The sequence below is a fragment of the Vipera ursinii genome (assembly GCF_947247035.1).
Source record: "Vipera ursinii genome assembly, chromosome: 2".
Lineage (NCBI taxonomy): Eukaryota > Metazoa > Chordata > Lepidosauria > Squamata > Viperidae > Vipera > Vipera ursinii.
In genome coordinates this window covers 213,991,843-214,010,808 of record NC_139513.1, presented here as the reverse complement: position 1 = coordinate 214,010,808, position 18,966 = coordinate 213,991,843, and the positions used below count along the sequence as shown (strand labels likewise).

General features: G+C 39.3%; 1 protein-coding gene across 7 annotated transcripts in view; it reads right to left on the bottom strand.

The window, feature by feature from the left end:
- ELAVL2 (ELAV like RNA binding protein 2) overlaps positions 1-18,966 on the bottom strand; it is a gene marked incomplete at both ends in the record, with an annotated part of 73,959 nt that overhangs the window by 39,143 nt on the left and 15,850 nt on the right. The gene's annotated exons all lie outside the window — the stretch shown is intronic.

Genomic DNA, 18,966 nt, shown 5'->3' with positions numbered 1-18,966 from the left:
AATTAGAATATTGTGAAAAGGTGCAATATTCTAGGCTCAAAGTGTCCCACTCTAATCAGCTAATTAAGCCATAACACCTGCAAAGGGTTCCTGACCCTTTAAATGGTCACTCAGTCTGGTTCAGTAGGAATCACAATCATGGGGAAGACTGCTGACCTGACAGTTTTGCAGAAAACCATCATTGACACCCTCCATAAGGAGGGAAAGCCTCAAAAGGTAATTGCAAAAGAAGTTGTATGTCTGGAGGAAGAATGGAGAGGCACACACTGCAAGATGCTTGAAGTCCAGTGTGAAGTTTCCACAGTCTGTGTTGATTTGGGGAGCCGTCATCTGCTGGTGTTGGTCCACTGTGCTTCATTAAGTCCAGGGTCAACGCAGCCGTCTACCAGGAGATTTTGGAGCACTTCATGCTTCCTTCCGCAGACGAGCTTTATGGGGATGCTGACTTCATTTTCCAGCAGGACTTGGCACCTGCCCACACTGCCAAAAGCACCAAAATCTGCTTCAATGACCGTGAGATTACTGTGCTTGATTGGCCAGCAAACTCGCCTGACCTGAACCCCACAGAGAATCTATGGGGCATTGCCAAGAGGAAGATGAGAGACATGAGACCGAACAATGCAGAAGAGCTGAAGGCCGCTATTGAAGCATCCTGGTCTTCCATAACACCTCAGCAGTGCCACAGGCTGATAGCTTCCATGCCACACCACATTGAGGCAATAATTGCTGCAAAAGGGGCCCAAACCAAGTACTGAGTACATATGCATGCTTATACTTTTCAGAGGTCCGATATTGTTCTATGTACACTCCTTGTTTTATTGATTGCATGTAATATTCTAATTTTCTGAGATTGTGGATTTGGGGTTTTCATGAGCTGTACACCATAATTATCACAATTATGACAAATCACAGCTTGAACTATCTTGCTTTGCATGTAATGAGTCTATCTCATATATTAGTTTCCCCTTTTAAGTTGCGTTACTGAAATAAATGAACTTTTCCACAATATTCTAATTTTTCAAGTTTCACCTGTATATGAACAGGTGGCCAGTGCAAAATTAAATCTGATATAATTTAAAAGTGAACCAAAGTGCATTGAATACAGTCTATATCAATGTTCCCCATGTATTTAATAATTTTCCTTTTGTGCACCATTAAAAATTACAAGTCAGTAGCCAACTTTCTGAGGCTGCAGCCCTGAGAACTCCAGTTGTGCATGATATGTATGACAATTTAGTCAATGATTGTTTCAAATGAGAAATACCACTTTTTAAAAATATTAGATGGATTTTAAAACCATTTCAAGGAAATACAGGGAGTGCAGAATTATTAGGCAAATGAGTATTTTGACCACATCATCCTCTTTATGCATGTTGTCGTACTCCAAGCTGTATAGGCTCAAAAGCCTACTACCAATTAAGCATATTAGGTGATGTGCATCTCTGTAATGAGAAGGGGTGTGGTCTAATGACATCAACACCCTGTATCAGGTGTGCATAATTATTAGGCAACTTCCTTTCCTTTGGCAAAATGGGTCAAAAGAAGGACTTGACAGGCTCAGAAAAGTCAAAAATAGTGAGATATCTTGCAGAGGGATGCAGCACTCTTAAAATTGCAAAGCTTCTGAAGCGTGATCATCGAACAATCAAGCGTTTCATTCAAAATAGTCAACAGGGTCGCAAGAAGTGTGTGGAGAAACCAAGGCGCAAAATAACTGCCCATGAACTGAGAAAAGTCAAGCGTGCAGCTGCCAAGATGCCACTTGCCACCAGTTTGGCCATATTTCAGAGCTGCAACATCACTGGAGTGCCCAAAAGCACAAGGTGTGCAATACTCAGAGACATGGCCAAGGTAAGAAAGGCTGAAAGACGACCACCACTGAACAAGACACACAAGCTGAAACGTCAAGACTGGGCCAAGAAATATCTCAAGACTGATTTTTCTAAGGTTTTATGGACTGATGAAATGAGAGTGAGTCTTGATGGGCCAGATGGATGGGCCTGTGGCTGGATTGGTAAAGGGCAGAGAGCTCCAGTCCGACTCAGACGCCAGCAAGGTGGAGGTGGAGTACTGGTTTGGGCTGGTATCATCAAAGATGAGCTTGTGGGGCCTTTTCGGGTTGAGGATGGAGTCAAGCTCAACTCCCAGTCCTACTGCCAGTTTCTGGAAGACACCTTCTTCAAGCAGTGGTACAGGAAGAAGTCTGCATCCTTCAAGAAAAACATGATTTTCATGCAGGACAATGCTCCATCACACGCGTCCAAGTACTCCACAGCGTGGCTGGCAAGAAAGGGTAAAAAAGAAGGAAATCTAATGACATGGCCTCCTTGTTCACCTGATCTGAACCCCATTGAGAACCTGTGGTCCATCATCAAATGTGAGATTTACAAGGAGGGAAAACAGTACACCTCTCTGAACAGTGTCTGGGAGGCTGTGGTTGCTGCTGCACGCAATGTTGATGGTGAACAGATCAAAACACTGACAGAATCCATGGATGGCAGGCTTTTGAGTGTCCTTGCAAAGAAAGGTGGCTATATTGGTCACTGATTTGTTTTTGTTATGTTTTTGAATGTCAGAAATGTATATTTGTGAATGTTGAGATGTTATATTGGTTTCACTGGTAAAAATAAATAATTGAAATGGGTATATATTTGTTTTTTGTTAAGTTGCCTAATAATTATGCACAGTAATAGTCACCTGCACACACAGATATCCCCCTAAAATAGCTATAACTAAAAACAAACTAAAAACTACTTCCAAAAATATTCAGCTTTGATATTAATGAGTTTTTTGGGTTCATTGAGAACATGGTTGTTGTTCAATAATAAAATTAATCCTCAAAAATACAACTTGCCTAATAATTCTGCACTCCCTGTATGGTACTTGCCCGATGGAAAGCTGTTCAGAACTTTCTCATCAGGCATTATATTAAACCCAGTATAAGTGTGTCTGGTTTGCAAGCTTGTTATATGATGCCTTAGGATTTCCCCTCTTTCTGGATTATTTCAACATTGCTTAGTGGGTTGTTTGATGTTGTTTGCAAATGGGTTCTTCACAGTCTAGAATTAACTGTTTAAGATAGGTAGTGCATAAATGTTTGAAATAAATGAATTAATGTATGAATACCCAAGAGCACCTTTATCTCTCTTTCACTATAAGTAAGATATTTACTAAATTTGAAATAATGTAGGCAAAAATGTACAGATTTGATAAAGTAACACCAATTGTTATAAACTATTTTTACCACTATAAAGAGCATGAAACACTAATTTACAACTTAACAGTTGGTGGGGAAAAATAGGAGTATGCCTTTAAATCTGTTACTATTCTGGTGACTTGGGATGAACATGAAGCTATTTAAGGAAAGCTGATATTTAAGTGTTCTCTGGTCTTGCTGGAACACTTATACCTGGGAATTGTTTAGGATGCTATTTTAAATATTTCAAAAGAAAAATATGTGTTTACTGAGGTTATCATCAAGTGATAAAAAGCTTGGTATTAAGACATGAAGGTTTTTAAGGGTCAACCAGCACTTCTGTTTTTAAATAGCTTTTTCCCTGCCTTCCTATAATTAAAATCACTTAAACCAAAGAATCTGTCATTCAATATTCACTTAAAAGAGAAGAAAAGTCAGCAGCCAAGTATATGAAAACTATTGGCGGCATTCCTTCCATCCTGTGCTACTGCAGCTTTTCCATTTTTTTAATACCTTGGTTCAAAGGTTTCCAGTTAGTAATGAAAAATTTAAGACACACCAACACTGTAGCAGACAATGAAAGCTTAGTAATATAGTATAGATATTATTCTGAAATTCAGGAGTTCTTAAAACAGGTGTCTTCAAACTTGGCTCTTTTATGACTTGTCTTCAACTCCCAGAATTCCTCAGCCAGCATGCCTGGCTGAGGAATTCTAGGAGTTGAAGTCCACAAGTCATAAAAAGGCCAAGTTTGAAGACCCCTGTTTTAAAACATGCTCTGGGGACCCTTGAGAATCCCAAGACCATGTCAGGGCATCCATGAAGTCAAATAACTTTTTAAAATGTTTTTTCTCAGATTTAATTACTAGTAAATATTGATAGATACAATTTGATGCATTAATAGATACGTACTGAGATCAAAATGGTTGAGAACTATTGCTCTAGATCAATGGTTCTCAAACTTTTCTTCACTACTGACTCCCTTTAAATACCTTTTGTGGCCACGGACCATAGCCATGGATCCCCAAGACTTAAGATTCAAATCATAACCCACTGCTTTAGGATGTTAACATGCAAACAAATAAAGCTATCTTGAACTAAATTAGACTCCTCTATTAGATAAGGGATCATCCAAGGTTTCTCCAAGTTCTCTTATCCCGATCCTTTTTTAACTGGAATGACAGATAGCAGACCTAGAATATATGTGACTGTGGTTGTTCTGTCATTGTATTATTTTCCCACCCCAAAAGCAGAAGGATCTAGATGTACTTTAAAAATCCAACTTCATGAAAAATAGGACGAATTACTCTGCCTTGTTTACTCCTAACTGCCAAACAAGGGTTAATGAGTCCAGTGAAGGAAGCACAAAAATTAGCAGGCATTAGAATAATGTAGAAGAATGTTCATGATTTTTAGTTCTTTGACTTTGCAATTTATGGCAAAAGGTTTGCTTGGTAAATCTTTGAGGGAAGTTCAATCACTCCCATCCTTCAACCAAGAGGATGTAGCGTGGCCATAATTTTCAGAGGATTAACCCCTAAGCAGAACCTTTTGAAGGAAAGCGACAATTCCGCACCTTATTTTATGCCATTGGCCTATCAATCTGGAGATGGACTACTGCTAATTAAGAGCTGATCTCCTAACTCTTTTAAACAGAGTTGGAAGGCTATAGTCAACTGAAGGGATTATCATACACTGAAATACTACATTCACACAACACTTGTGTAACCCATTAAGCAAAACATTAACGTCTACCGATGATAATTTCTCTAGGACAAAAAATCTAAAACAGACACTTTCATAAAATGGAATGAAAACCAACAGGTGGGAAAGCAAAATAAGCTTTGGAGAGTTTAGTAACAACATCCTTCAAGTATTCTAACCGAGGAAAAGTTGATCCATCAAGGCTGACTCCAGTAACCTCATGATTAAGAAGCCTGACCTTGTCGGTTTTTCTCTTCACTGAAATTCTTGATTTTTCATACCAGGTCCTATTACTTCAACCAGCCTCATACAGATAACAAAATGGCTGGACAGCAGTCTGTCGTCATAACTTATGAGATTAATGGAAGCAAAAGATTTTCCAGAAGAGAAAAATACTACAGAACAAGTAAAATAAGGCAAGATTGCAATATAAATTACTAAGAATTTGAAGAAGGAAGAGGATGAAAGATGAACGCATATCGAAGTGAAGGGGAAAAAAAATCTACTGGTATAAAGGGGCTTCAGTCCCAAAGACAGCAAGAAAAACAGGGATAACGTATGGCATCATAGGCCTGGAAGGGATTTCAGAGGTCTTCTAGTCCAGGGCTTTTCAACCTTTTCACAGATTGTACCACTTTTAGGACATGACAATATTTGAGTACCACCAGTGCTTAGGAAGGTGTCAAAAACTTGATGACTAAAAAAAAGGGGGGGAGGATTTGGGGTTTACTGATTCATTTGTTGTTATAGAAATGGCTGGTTTATAATATTATGGAAAAGTAAAAAAAAAGTTGTGGTTTAATGTTAATGCTTCCTTCTACTGGAATAGAGGAACTCTGTTCTTTTTCCCTTCTCCCCCTCCCTTCCCCCCACTTTTTCCTCCCCACTGTGTCCTACCATTTGCTTTTGTATTCTTGTATTTTATTCTATAATCTAATACGCTATTACAAACTGTAGGGGGAAAAAAAGTACCAGTTTTAATTTCTTCAGTGGCTGTTCCTTTGCTGAATCACTTTCCCTTTGCACTGACAAATGTAGGATGAATTTATCCATGTTTATTAATATGCACCACTACCAGCTAGCTGAGGGGGGGGGTCTTCAAAGTTGTGGATTTGAACTCACAGAATTCCTCAGGCACCCCGCTCCCAAACCCTTCCCTGTACCCTTAAAGACACAGTAATCAAGTGCAAAGCAAGAAAATAAAGAAACACAAACTCTGTTGTTGTTTTTTTTCTCTCTTTAAGCTGCCTCAAGCGTGTCACAATGTTGCAATTCCAGACAGAAAGGCTGGGGCAACTGCGAAAAGCTTTAGCTTTAAATTAAGCCAGTTTACCTTCCAAGGAAACTTTCTAAAAGCCACAGACAGACTCAATTAGAGGGGGTAAAACTAATTACATTTGTTTAAAGGGATTAACCCTTTCCTTTTGTCTTTTTTTCCCCTTCCCCCACCCAAACCACGTTCTTTTATAGCCTCCTTTCTCCTCCCCCCCCTTTTTCCCCCTTCAGTTCACCTCCAGCTCAAAGCTGCTTCTGGAAGCGCCAATCAGCTGGAGCTCTGACGGGTCCTGGGGATTCTGCCCAGACAGTCCTGCAGCTACAGCTGCCTCTCCCTCTCCCTCACGCTTGGCTCGCTTCAGCTCATTCCCCTCCCCTCCTACACTTGGCTAGCAATCACTACCACCTACCATGTGGCAAAGTACCACAAGTGGTATACGTACCACAGGTTGAAAAGCCCTGTTTTAGTCCACCCCCTGGCTCAAGGCAGGCATCTTTATTTAATAAGTGTTTATTTATTTAATAAATGTTCATTGGACAAACACTTCTGCTCAAGCCAGGAATTTCAAAATACCAGCACGCCAGCAAGGCTGCTCTTTTAAAATCCAGGTTGCTCTCTGCAGCTTTAGCCTTCTTGAGATTTTTTTTGAAAACGTTAAGTTATTCTGAGAGCTCCCTGTGAATGACAAGACACCCACGTATGCCTTTTATGTTTATGGATTTAGCCTCTGTTGTACTTTAAATGTGGATGGTTTAATTCTGAGTGCCTCGTCTGGTTGCTCTTAATTACCATAATCCACTGAGAACCCTCTTTTGATTGCAGCAGGCACAAATGTGATAAACAAATAAGAGGAGTTACATTCTCCCAAAAAGAGACAACCAGTTGGTAGGAAAATAAGAATTTACTTCCCTGGGCTATGGGGAATGCTCAAGGTGAATCTATTTCCCTATTAAATGGAAGGTCATACAGAGCTTTTCACAGCCAACAGATCCATTGTACAATACCATCCTGACTGAATTAAGAAAAGACCTTGTCCTTAAGTAAATTCTAGATTTTCCAGGCCAGATTAGAACATAGGACACCTAATTTCTACAGAGACAGGATTGTACAAGCACTGTTACGTTCACTTCTTAGCCTTCTCTGTATTCCAGCTGAAAAAAAGCTAACATGTAAGTAAGCCAATGCTTCTCTTTTCCATATTAATTCCAAATGTAATTCAATTTAAGACCTTCCAGAGAATCATGTAGGGAATCTCATGAAGCAAAGAAAGATCATGCTTTTGATTTGGTCCTCCTTATCTCTGCAATTTGAAAACATTTTATGGACATAATAGATATCTTTCAGAGAAGCAGCGCCCGAGTGGAGTTAGGCCTATGCAATTAAGAGACCAAAGTCCAATCAGACCATTACTTTCACGTGGAATCCCCAGCAATCCAAGGAGTTATAGTAGTGTGTCCCTAATGAGCTAGTTACATTTCAAGATAGCTTATACCTTTGCCCATTAACCCACTGCTACAACGTCTGTAGTAAAAGCAAAGTCAGGAAATGAATCTACTCTTATATCTAGCACTATACATTAGCCTTTACCTGCTGAATCTCAGCCAATGGAACTCAGAAACTCCAACAACAAATAAGAAATGTTGAGTGTTATTTGAACTTTCATCCATTTACATCCATTATAATTATTCTATGGGATTTCGAGGGAGAAGAAATGGCACATTTCAGGAAGTTATTCTTAATTATACTGAAAGAACAAAAGTTGGTTTTGTAACAAAAACCTCCACTGAATAAAACTTATTCAATAAAGGAACAGATAAAAGGCATGCAGGACATCACATAGCATCCTTGAGACTTTGCCATTATACTGCCCAATGCTTATGAGTATTTTGGTAAATGCCCAGCATTTATATCAATATAACATGGGTGTTTTGCAACAGAAAAAGCGGTAATATGTGTTTTTGGTTTGTAGTGGTTTTGTTTGGGGGATGTGTGTATATGTGTGCAGACTTATATTCCCAGAACTCTTCCAATTTGGAATGTATATCTATGATCTGAATTATTTAGCAGATGTTAAGTTCTGAATAAACAGGTGAATAAAAAAAACCTGTTTGTTACCAGAACGAACTTAATACTTTGTTCATCTTGTTGAAAGGCTTGAAATCTATGACAGTCTTGACAACATTTTTATTTCAGATCATCAATAAAAATGGAAAAGAACGCGGAGTCAAAACTGGAAAGTGCTTGAATTGCTTTCTTTAGAAAATATTCTAGTAAAACCTTATTTTTTCTGAAACTGAAAAACTCAAAACTAGCGAAGTTCATAATTTTGAGTTTTAATCTAACTCAAAGCCAATTACATGTGCCACACAATTAAAACCAGAACAAAGTCTGAAACAATTTTTTAAAAAATCAGAAAGAACATCATGTGGGAGGGAAAAACACATATTACAAACAAAACTAACAGTGCACATCAAATGGGAATATCATCAATCCACACCATATCCCTTCTTGCTCCAAGTCTTCAGCTATAACGCAGTGAAAAGCAGGAAGGTAAAAGAAAAAAAACAGGTCAAGCCAAGCATTTGGAAAAAAAAATGCTTCATAACGTTTCTTTTCTGGAAGCACTAAAGCTTCATTTTTTTCTTGCAGCTTTAAAGTAACTGCATCCTCTGGAATGCTTAGTGACTGCTTCAAAGGCTATCTCCAAGCACATACATTTGGTTGCGCTTATTGTCCAGCCCAATTTGCTGGGCATACCTGGTAGAAGAAGCTGCTTTAATATTTAAAGGGGGGGGGCTGTTCCACTACTACAAAAAAGCTTGGTAAAGCACTTCTTTCAAATATTTTTCATGACCCCAGAAAAATAATAGCTTGGATTCTTAAGAGATGCCACCTGACCTCCTCTCTCTTCTCACTAAGCAGCACCTTATTTTCCTATGAAACAAACGAACAAACAATGTGACTGAACCTGCATATCTTCTAGAATGGAATCAGCCACGCCATACTCTAGCCGCATGCATCATCCACAGCAAAGTAATTATTATTGCCATCTATATCTGGTATGTGCAGACCAGAATGCTAAGAGGACAACTTTAGCTATAAAGAAAATGAATGTGTTTTCAAATCATCTCTCAACAGACTACTTATTTTATCAAACTGAACTAGTAAAATTAAACCACAAAGTTAAATGGTGTCTTAATTCTATCTGTTGGGGCAGAGCAGTCAAACCATTCTACTTACTAAACAAGGACTTCTGTATATGTCCCAAGGCCATTTCCAGTACATGTTGCGACAGACTGCAGTTAATTTGCCCAGGTCCGGAAAACATGAACTACCTTGCTACATGACTTATTGCACAACTCCCAACAACTTATATTGAATTGTTGGGAGTTGAGCAGCATAAAAAAATAAAATCACATTCATGTTGATGCCAGAGATTCCTTTACAGCCTCGTATAGTAAGATGGTAGTGGAATCCTTTGAGAATGCATCAGCCTTCAAAATTTGGTCTAGAAAACTCTTGCGAGAAGATGCTGTGTCAACCTTCTCAAGTCAGGTCTGAGCAAGAAGAAGAAACTAAATCTTTACTGTAATTCAGGAAGGGTGACAGCCACTGAACAGATTGTAAGTGATCCTCTTTTTCCAGGCTGCCCCTAAGTAACAAAGCTTTGACTTCCCTTTTATCGTGTTCATTTACTGACGCATGGATACATTCTTTGACAATGCTGCTCTGAGAATTTTTTCTAATGGAATACTGTAATAAAGTCCTAAGTGGAGTTGTCCGTCTTGCAATTACATTGGATGGATCTCTGGCAATTTCCAGGTTTGTGAACTTCAATTCCCAGAATTCCATAGCCAAGATGATAACGATAGCTGTGGCACAAGACCCACTGCATGTTTCTAAATGTACGAATAGTACGCCACTGAAGAGTTTCTATTTGTGAAAATTAATTTTCTCAGTGCATAAAAGGCCAGGAGCCAGGATTCCACAAGCAACCAAGAAAGCATCAAGAAAAATCCCTAGAGTGACTGGTTTAGTAATAATTCAGTAAAGAATAAAAATGTACAGTACTTCCATTTTCCCACTCTTATAATAATAGCCAGCAGGCAGTTAGGCTGGAGAAACCCGGGGGGGGGGGGAGAACAGGTTGGTATGGATGCGAGAAACAATCCCAAGCCTTCATGTTAGCTTTTAAATTTGTGAAAATTACTACATCACGTTTTAAGTCCAAACAATTGCTAGAAGACTGCCAGTCTTCAATAGTGTACTATTCACCATTACTAAATCAGCCTTGCAAAGACATATCCCATAGCTAACAAGGAAAACACACAAATACCTGTTCAGCAGTAAATAACACTGAACTGTGAAGAATTATCTAGTAGACCGGGGGTCCCCAACCCCCAGTCCATGGACCGGTACTGGGTTGCAGCATGCCAGCAACTGGTCCGCACAAACAAGCAAAGCCCCATCCTTGGGATGCAAGCCGAACACAAAATCACGCCTCCTCCGATCCATGGAAAAACCTCTCTCCATGGAACCAGTCCCTGGTGCCCAAAAGGTTGGGGAAGCAAGTAGGAAGCAAGTCTTACTATCAGCAGCTTATCATCCAGAAGTCTGCTTTAGTTATGTTCTATGGTTTGTTCAGATTTAGCTAACATGTCATACAAAGACTAAATCATATTCTCCACTAAGCTATGTTTATTTCAATGCTTAAAGGTCAATACACAAGTGTTTATAAGAACAGCATGGAGAAAGAAGAAACTTGATTATCCAATTTTTATCAATCCTCTGCATGACAAAAGCATGAGAAACAAAATTTTAGATGGCTATATACTGCATATTAGCAAAACAACGTATTGTCGAAGTATTGATATCCTCTCTAGGGGGAAAAAAGATTTCACCCAAAATATATGGTACCAAAATTTAAAATCAAGAGGAAAAAAGAGACTTTAAACAACAGCGTTGAGCTTCCCCTTGTCTTATTATTTACTTAAGTGTTGGTTGTGCCAATTTATTAACACTATCATCAAATCAATCAATCAATCAATCAATCCAAAACACAGTGAAAGTTTAATTCTTTTCCAGCAGTTAACTATACTGGGTAGTAAATTAGTGCCCTCTAGTGGTTTATGTAAGTAACCCATTCAAAACAGAAATTGACACATTACTCTACAAAGAGATGGAAATTTCTTGTTACATAAAATTTAGACTCGTATTTTAGGGAAAATGTAAAAACATGTTTTACAAAGAGAAGAATGTTTTGAAACAATTTATAACACTTAGCTTATTTATAGCGCTCCATTCCCTTTATATCTTTTATAAATACAAAGATACACTTATTTTACAAATCAGTGGGTTCTGACTATTCTAAGTTAGTGCTTCCTAAACTTTTTCCTTCATTATCCAAAGCCATTTTCTGGGTTCAAAAAAACAGTCGTGTTCTTTATAAAGGTAAGACTGGAAAATCCTACTTGCACATGCAGGTGTTTGCAAATAGCTCCCCCCCCCCAGTTCCCACAGGATGTTCCTTGTGAATTGTTAATCAGACATATTCCACACGATTCTTCTTTTCTTCAAATAACCTTTTGCACTGTCTGCTTATCCTAAGCTTGATCATTAACCTAAGCTTTGTAAAACCATTAATGGTTCGGGTGTTGTTACCCAACGAAAAATCACTTTTACCCAATTCTGGGTCATTTATCCAGGTTTGGGAAGCACTGATCTAAAAGGTTTTTTAATATTTTGTTTAAAAAAAAACTAGAAGAAAAATAAAAGGAAGAGATCAGATTTAGAAAGTTAAGAATGTCTCAGGGACTGGACAGTATCTAAATGTATATAAACAAAATATCAACATGGACCTAAAAGCTGTTTACGTGGAACCGGAGATGTTTATCCATCATTTGAGTAAACATTTGAAAAAGACAGAAAGGCTGCAAAAAATAACAAACCAAAGAAATTAAAGCTATGAAAGGTAAGAAAAAGAGCTAAATCTGGTTTACATGAGCAATATCTATAATAAACTGACACCTTTTTATCTCTACCAACCATTCTTTTTCCCGCCACATTTATATGCCACTTCATACAATGCCGCCTTCCTTCCTTTTTTTCATTTTAAGAATCTCATCTAGGCACATTTTTTCTCTTCCACATGGCCCATTTGTTCTTTCATACATTCGTTTTATGATTTGTGACATTTATTCTCTCTGTATGACTAAACCAGTTCAACTTACTTTGCGCTCAATCACATTCATTCAGCTTCTATCTGTGGCCCGACCAACACACTGCAATGTCACTACAAGCATTCCTTGTACACCGATGGGTAAATATGATGCATAATCTAGTAGACATCACTTATTTTTGTCTTACTGTTTGGTCAATGTGTAACTTATTCATTAAGCATTCTGCTTTTTCCCTCCTTGCATGCTTTACTTTCTTCATATCCTATCTTTCTCACATTTTTTTTCATGTGCAATTTTCATAGGAAACACGTTACAGTACAAGTCGATTCACTGTTATTATATGCTTCCTCTACACATTAAATGCACAATAAACTTGATTTCTCACACTCATACATTTCTCAATGACCTGCAGGAGAATAATATCTGGTCTCCACTTTTCTTCATTACTTTGCATCACTTTGCTGTTCCATCTGGATAGCTCTCTTCACAAACTTTGAAAACAATAAATCATTCTGCATTTTCTTTCTACTTTTTAATCTTCACAATTCCTTGATCTCTTTGATTACATTCTTTACTATTATCTTTTATAATACCACTCTAGAATGCAATCTTATCTTCCTTGTTAGATCATTGCCCATGCATCCTGTGCCACAGTTCCCATTAGCATAGCTTCCCACACCACGATTTTGCTTGGTAATTCTTTCCACTGTGTGGTTTTTTTCCCCCACATCTTTTTTTCCTCCTTATATCCACTTTCCATTCATTGTGCATGGACACTGATCTATCTTTTAATATTTCTTCTATACAAAACTCACAAATTCTATTTCTTCAGTATTAGTCTTTTCATCTAGATGGTATATTCTTATTTTTACTTTTCCTCCATGCCCATTTGCCCAAGCTCCACTTTTGATACTGCCAAAAAATGTTCTCTCTTACACTCACCTCATCTGTCTTCACTAATTCCCTCCATTTTTATCATAAACAGTGAAATCAATATGCATTCAATTTTATATTCATTTCTTTACCTTTTATATGCATGAATAGCCTAATGCTCAGTGGCGTAGCGTGGGGGGGTGCAGGGGGGGCCGGCCGCACCGGGCGCAACATCTGGGGGGACGCCCATTAAGCTCGCCGGAGGGGGACGATTCTGCTTCGCCGAGGGTCGGAGGAGCGAGCGAGTGGGCGGAGCGTAGAAAGCAACCGCATTCGCTGCGCCCAGCCAGAGCGGGATCCCGTCCTCTCGCGGCTGCGGATCGCCTCCTTTCTCGGGTGGGGGTGGGGAGGCTTGGCGGCGTCTCGCCTCCCTCTCTTTCTCCCGCCGCGGCTCTCCTCCGCTTGGCTCTCAACCTGCAAGCCCGGCCCCCCCGACCCAGCTCCCGCCCCCGTCTCCTCCTTTCCCGGAGGTAAAGGTAACAACTGCAGCCGCCGCACCTGCGGCTGCTTGCTGCTCCTCCTCCTCCTCCTTCTCCTCCTCCTCCTGCCGTATTGACTCTCTGTGGCCACTCGGTTCCCCCTGCAGGAGGTGATCGGGATGCCCCCCCGACACACGTCGCCAGCAGCGAGAGTTTCCAGCCAGTCTGGTGAATCTTTGGGGCGAGGTGCCAAAGAGAAGGAGGCGGCTTGGCTTGGATAAGCAGCGTCTGGGCAGAAAATAGGTCAGGCGCCACAGCAAGTATGAACTCCTGGGGTTCAGCCTAAGCAGGCAAAGCTGCAGGGTGGGTTGGTTGGCTTTTCCGGCTTTGGAATAACCTTGGGAAGCTGAGGCATTGTAAGTTGGAAGTCATTGTTTGTTGCCTAACATGTTGGGTCACCCCACACCACATGCTAAGCCATAAACCGTGGTTGGTATCCAGGGTTTAGGACAAGATGGAGAAAACTAGCCAATTGTGGGATCATAAATCTTGATGAAGCCCATCATCGCTCCATGTGATGTATGCACTCAATCTACAAACGTAGTCCAAGCCTATTCACATCTGTTGTAAGGTCATTCTCTCGTGGGGTTTATCTTGACATCCACTAAGAGTGGAACAAACATGCCCCATTAACCATTTTCAACGCCATGTCCTCTCTTTGTCTCATCCTAAAACACAGCTGAGGCACCTTAAAGTTGCCTTGTTTCAGTTTTAAACTAGCATTTTCCCTCTTCTCCAGAGACCCTTTTTTGCCTTGAACCTAACTCAAGGGTAGGCAACCTTGGCTCTTTTATGACTCATGGACTTCAACTCCCAGAATTCCTGAGCTAGTGGAAGAGACTCGAGTGCTAAAATCCACGGGTTAGGGGGCGCAAATTACTTGCCTTGCCCCGGGTGCTGACAACCCACGCTACGCCACTGCTAATGCTTAAAACACACGTGCAAAAACAGATACCTTTTTCTGCACAGATATTTACCAGTCACTATTCTCATTCATACGTGGATTTCTAAATGATTCAGTAACTTTTTATGAACTATCTTACTTTAGGTCATTTAACAGAATCCTTTTCTCCTCCCTAATCACATTCTGTTGCATATATTTCTCAAAAATGCTTCTCTCATTCTTCCTTTAACAGCCTTCAGTGGAATAAATCATGCATTTACTAACAATAATCAGATTTCTATTTTAAAATGCACTCACATTAATCTACATGATACCAATTCATGTCTTCTAACAGACTTTTAACTCATTGATTCATAATTAAACTTAGCCCTTCAGTTCTATGCATATATTTAACTCCACTCCATCCTCATTCAGAACTATTAAATCTTTCCCATTTCGGCTAATTTCAGACATACAGAATAGCTAGTTTTTTCCCCTTAATTTATTTCCTACTCTTTACCATTTATTTCTCTTATATTTCACACCATAATCTTTCATATGATTGTCATGAAATGTGCCTAGAATATTGACCTCCACCGCTAATACTTTCACTTTTTAGTAGGGGTAGAGTAGTTAACTTACCTACGTTATGTCACATTTCTTGCTAAGAGAAAGGGTCAGTTATGGCACTTTCTTACCACAATGCCACAAGTACAGCCAAAGCACAGTATTATTCCAAGCGTGTTCATCCTATTCTTTGTAAGCAGTATCTCTAATCCTGTAATAGCATGTGTGAATGACTTTGGGAGACAGATTGAAATAGTCAAATAAAAGGAAACTTAGCTTGCAGGAAAAATATGGACAGGGCAAGAGACTCAGAAGAAAGTCTGTCTAGTTTCTTGGGCTGTAAAGGGGACAGAAACTTTCAGACTTGCAAGATTATGTTAATATAACTTTACAATAAAGTAGAACTAGCTCATCTGGTCAGGTTTCCTGTTTGGCCTACGTAGCAATAGCACTTAGACTTATATACTGCTTCATTGTGCTTTACAGCACTCGCTAAGTCAGGGGTCTTCAAACTTGGCCCTTTTATGACTTGTGGACTTCAACTCCCAGAATTCCTCAGCCAGGCATGCTGGTTAAGGAATTCTGGGAGTTGAAGTCCACAAGTCATAAAAGGGCCAAGTTTAAAGACCCCTGTTCTAAGCTGTTTTCAGAGTCAGCATTTTCCTCTAACAATCTGGGTCCTCATTTTGCCGACCTCAGAAGGATGGAAGGATGACTCAACCTTGTGCCAGTGAAGATCGAATTCCTGGCTTTGGGCAGTCAGCCTGCAACACTGCATTCTAACCATTGTGCAACAATAATAAGGCTAACAAATCTAGAGATTATTTTTCTAACCAGGATAGTGTGTCTTGCATCCCACTCGCTTGGAGATATACATATTGGATTGATATAGTGAGAAAGCAGAGTTTTTCTTTTTATTAAATATTTCATCCAGAATTAAGTCTGACAATTCTATAAATAAATGGCCCAAAATGTGACATTCATGAGTAAGTTACTCCACATTGTAGCCTCTTTGGCTATCAGAAGAATAAAAGATCAAACTCAGTATTTTAATAATTATACCAGAAAACATGATGCCACACTAAACAGACTGAAGCCTAAGTTACTGTTATTAAATATTCTTCTTTATGGACCCAGGATTATGAAACAGCCTGCCTGTAGATACGAGAGTTGCATACACTTTGACAGCCTTTCAGAAGCATTGAAAATCAAATTATTCCAGAGGGCCTTTGGTGTGTGAATGTTGTCTTGGTGGTGATTGCTATTGTAAGATTGATATAATTATGACTTTTATATTAATCATCCATTCTGGATGTTATAGGTTGTTCACCATGCACATTGTATTCTAATAACCGTCAATGGTGTGTGTGTGTGTGTATGTATATATGTATATGTATGTATGTATATATGTATGTATGTATATGTATGTATGTATATATGTATGTGTATGTATGTATGTATATATATATATATATATATATATATATATATATATATATATATATATACACACACACACATATATACACACACACACACACATATATATGTAATTTTTTTAGATTGCTAACAAAGAATTAAAGGAAGACTGATATGCATTTCAAACTTATTTGTTTTCATCAGTCTTCCTTTAATTCTTTGTTAGCAATCTAAAAAAAATTACACAAATATGAGCTGTCACTGTTGTGACTACTGCCTGTCGATGGCCTTCGGTTAGGCTGAAACAGGAAATAAAGATTTGTCCCATGTTTAGGGCCTAGCAAGGTAATCTAAATAGTTAACAAGCATTTAACATACATATATACATACCTACATACCTATATATACCTCTCTCTCTCTCTCTCTCTCTCTGTGTGTGTGTGTGTGTGTGTGTGTGTGTGTGTACATTACTAACAAAGAATTAAAGGGAAACTGAAATGCATTTCTGACTCTTTAGTCTTCATCAGTCAGCTATACCCTTCTGAGATTCGAACCTGGGCTGATTGCATATTAGGCAGTGTTATTTGCAATCAGCCCAGGTTCGAATCTCAGAAGGGTATAGCTGACTGATGAAGACTAAAGAGTCAGAAATGCATTTCAGTTTCCCTTTAATTCTTTGTTAGTAATGTACACAAATATATGAACTGTCCGGTGTGACTACAGCCTGTTCGATGGCCTTCAAGATAGGCTGAAAACAGGAAATAAAGATTTGCCCCATGTTTGGGGCCTAGCAAGGTAATCTAAATAGTTAACATTTGAAATATATATATATATATATATATATATATATATATATATATATATATATATATATATATATATATATATATATACACACACATAGTTGTTGTTGTTAGTTGTGAAGTCGTGTCCGACCCATCACGACCCTATGGACAACGTTCCTCCAGGCCTTCCTTTCCTCTACCATCTTCTGTAGTCCATTTAAGCTCACGCCTACTGCTTCAGTGACTCCATCCAGCCACCTCATTCTCTGTCGTCCCCTTCTTCTATTGCCCTCAATCTTTCCCAGCATTAGGCTCTTCTCCAGTGAGTCCTTCCTTCTCATTAGGTGGCCAAAGTATTTGAGTTTTAGCTTCAGGATCTGGCCTTCTAAAGAGCAGTCAGGGTTGATCTCCTCTAGGACTGACCAGTTTGATCGCCTTGCAGTTTATATACAGTCAGGTCCAGAAATATTGGGACATCGACACAATTCTAACATCTTTGGCTCTATACACAACCACAATGGATTTGGAATGAAACAAACACAATGTGCTTTAACTGCAGACTGTCAGCTTTAATTTGAGGGTATTTACATCCAACTCAGGTGAACGGTGTAGGAATTACAACAGTTGGCATATGTGCCTCCCACTTTGTAAGGGACCAATAGTAATGGGACAGAATAATAATGATAAATCAAACTTTCCCTTTTTAATACTTGGTTGCAAACCCTTTGCAGACAATCACAGCCTGAAGTCTGGAACGCATAGACATCACCAGACGCTGGGTTTCATCCCTGGTGATGCTCTGCCAGGCCTCTACTGAAACTATCTTCAGTTCCTGCTTGTTCTTGGGGCATTTTCCCTTCAGTTTTGTCTTCAGCAAGTGAAATGCATGCTCAATGGGATTCAGGTCAGGTGACTGACTTGGCCATTGCATAACATTCCACTTCTGTCCCTTCATAAACTCTTTGGTTGCTTTTGCAGTATGCTTTGGGTCATTGTCCATCTGCACTGTGAAGTGCCGTCCAATGAGTTCTGCAGCATTTGGCTGAATGTGAGCAGATAATATTGCCCGAAACATGTCAGACTTTATCCTGCTGCTTTTGTCAGCAGTCACATCATCAATAAATACAAGAGAATTAGTTCCATTGGCAGCCATACATGCCTACACCATGACACTACCACCACCATGCTTCATTGATGAGGTGGTATGCTTAGGATCATGAGCAGTTCCTTTCCTTCTCCATACTCTTCTCTTCCCATCACTCTGGTACAAGTTGATCTTGGTCTCATCTGTCCATAGGATGTTGTTCCAGAACTGTGATGGCTTTTTTAGATGTCGTTTGGCAAACTCTAATCTGGCCTTCCTGTTTTTGAGGCTCACCAATGGTTTACATCTTGTGGTGAACCCTCTTTATTCACTCTGGTGAAGTCTTCTCTTGATTGTTGACTTTGACACACATACACCTACCTCCTGGAGAGTATTCTTGATCTGGCCAACTGTTGTGAAGGGTGTTTTCTTCACCAGGGAAAGAATTCTTCAGTCATCCA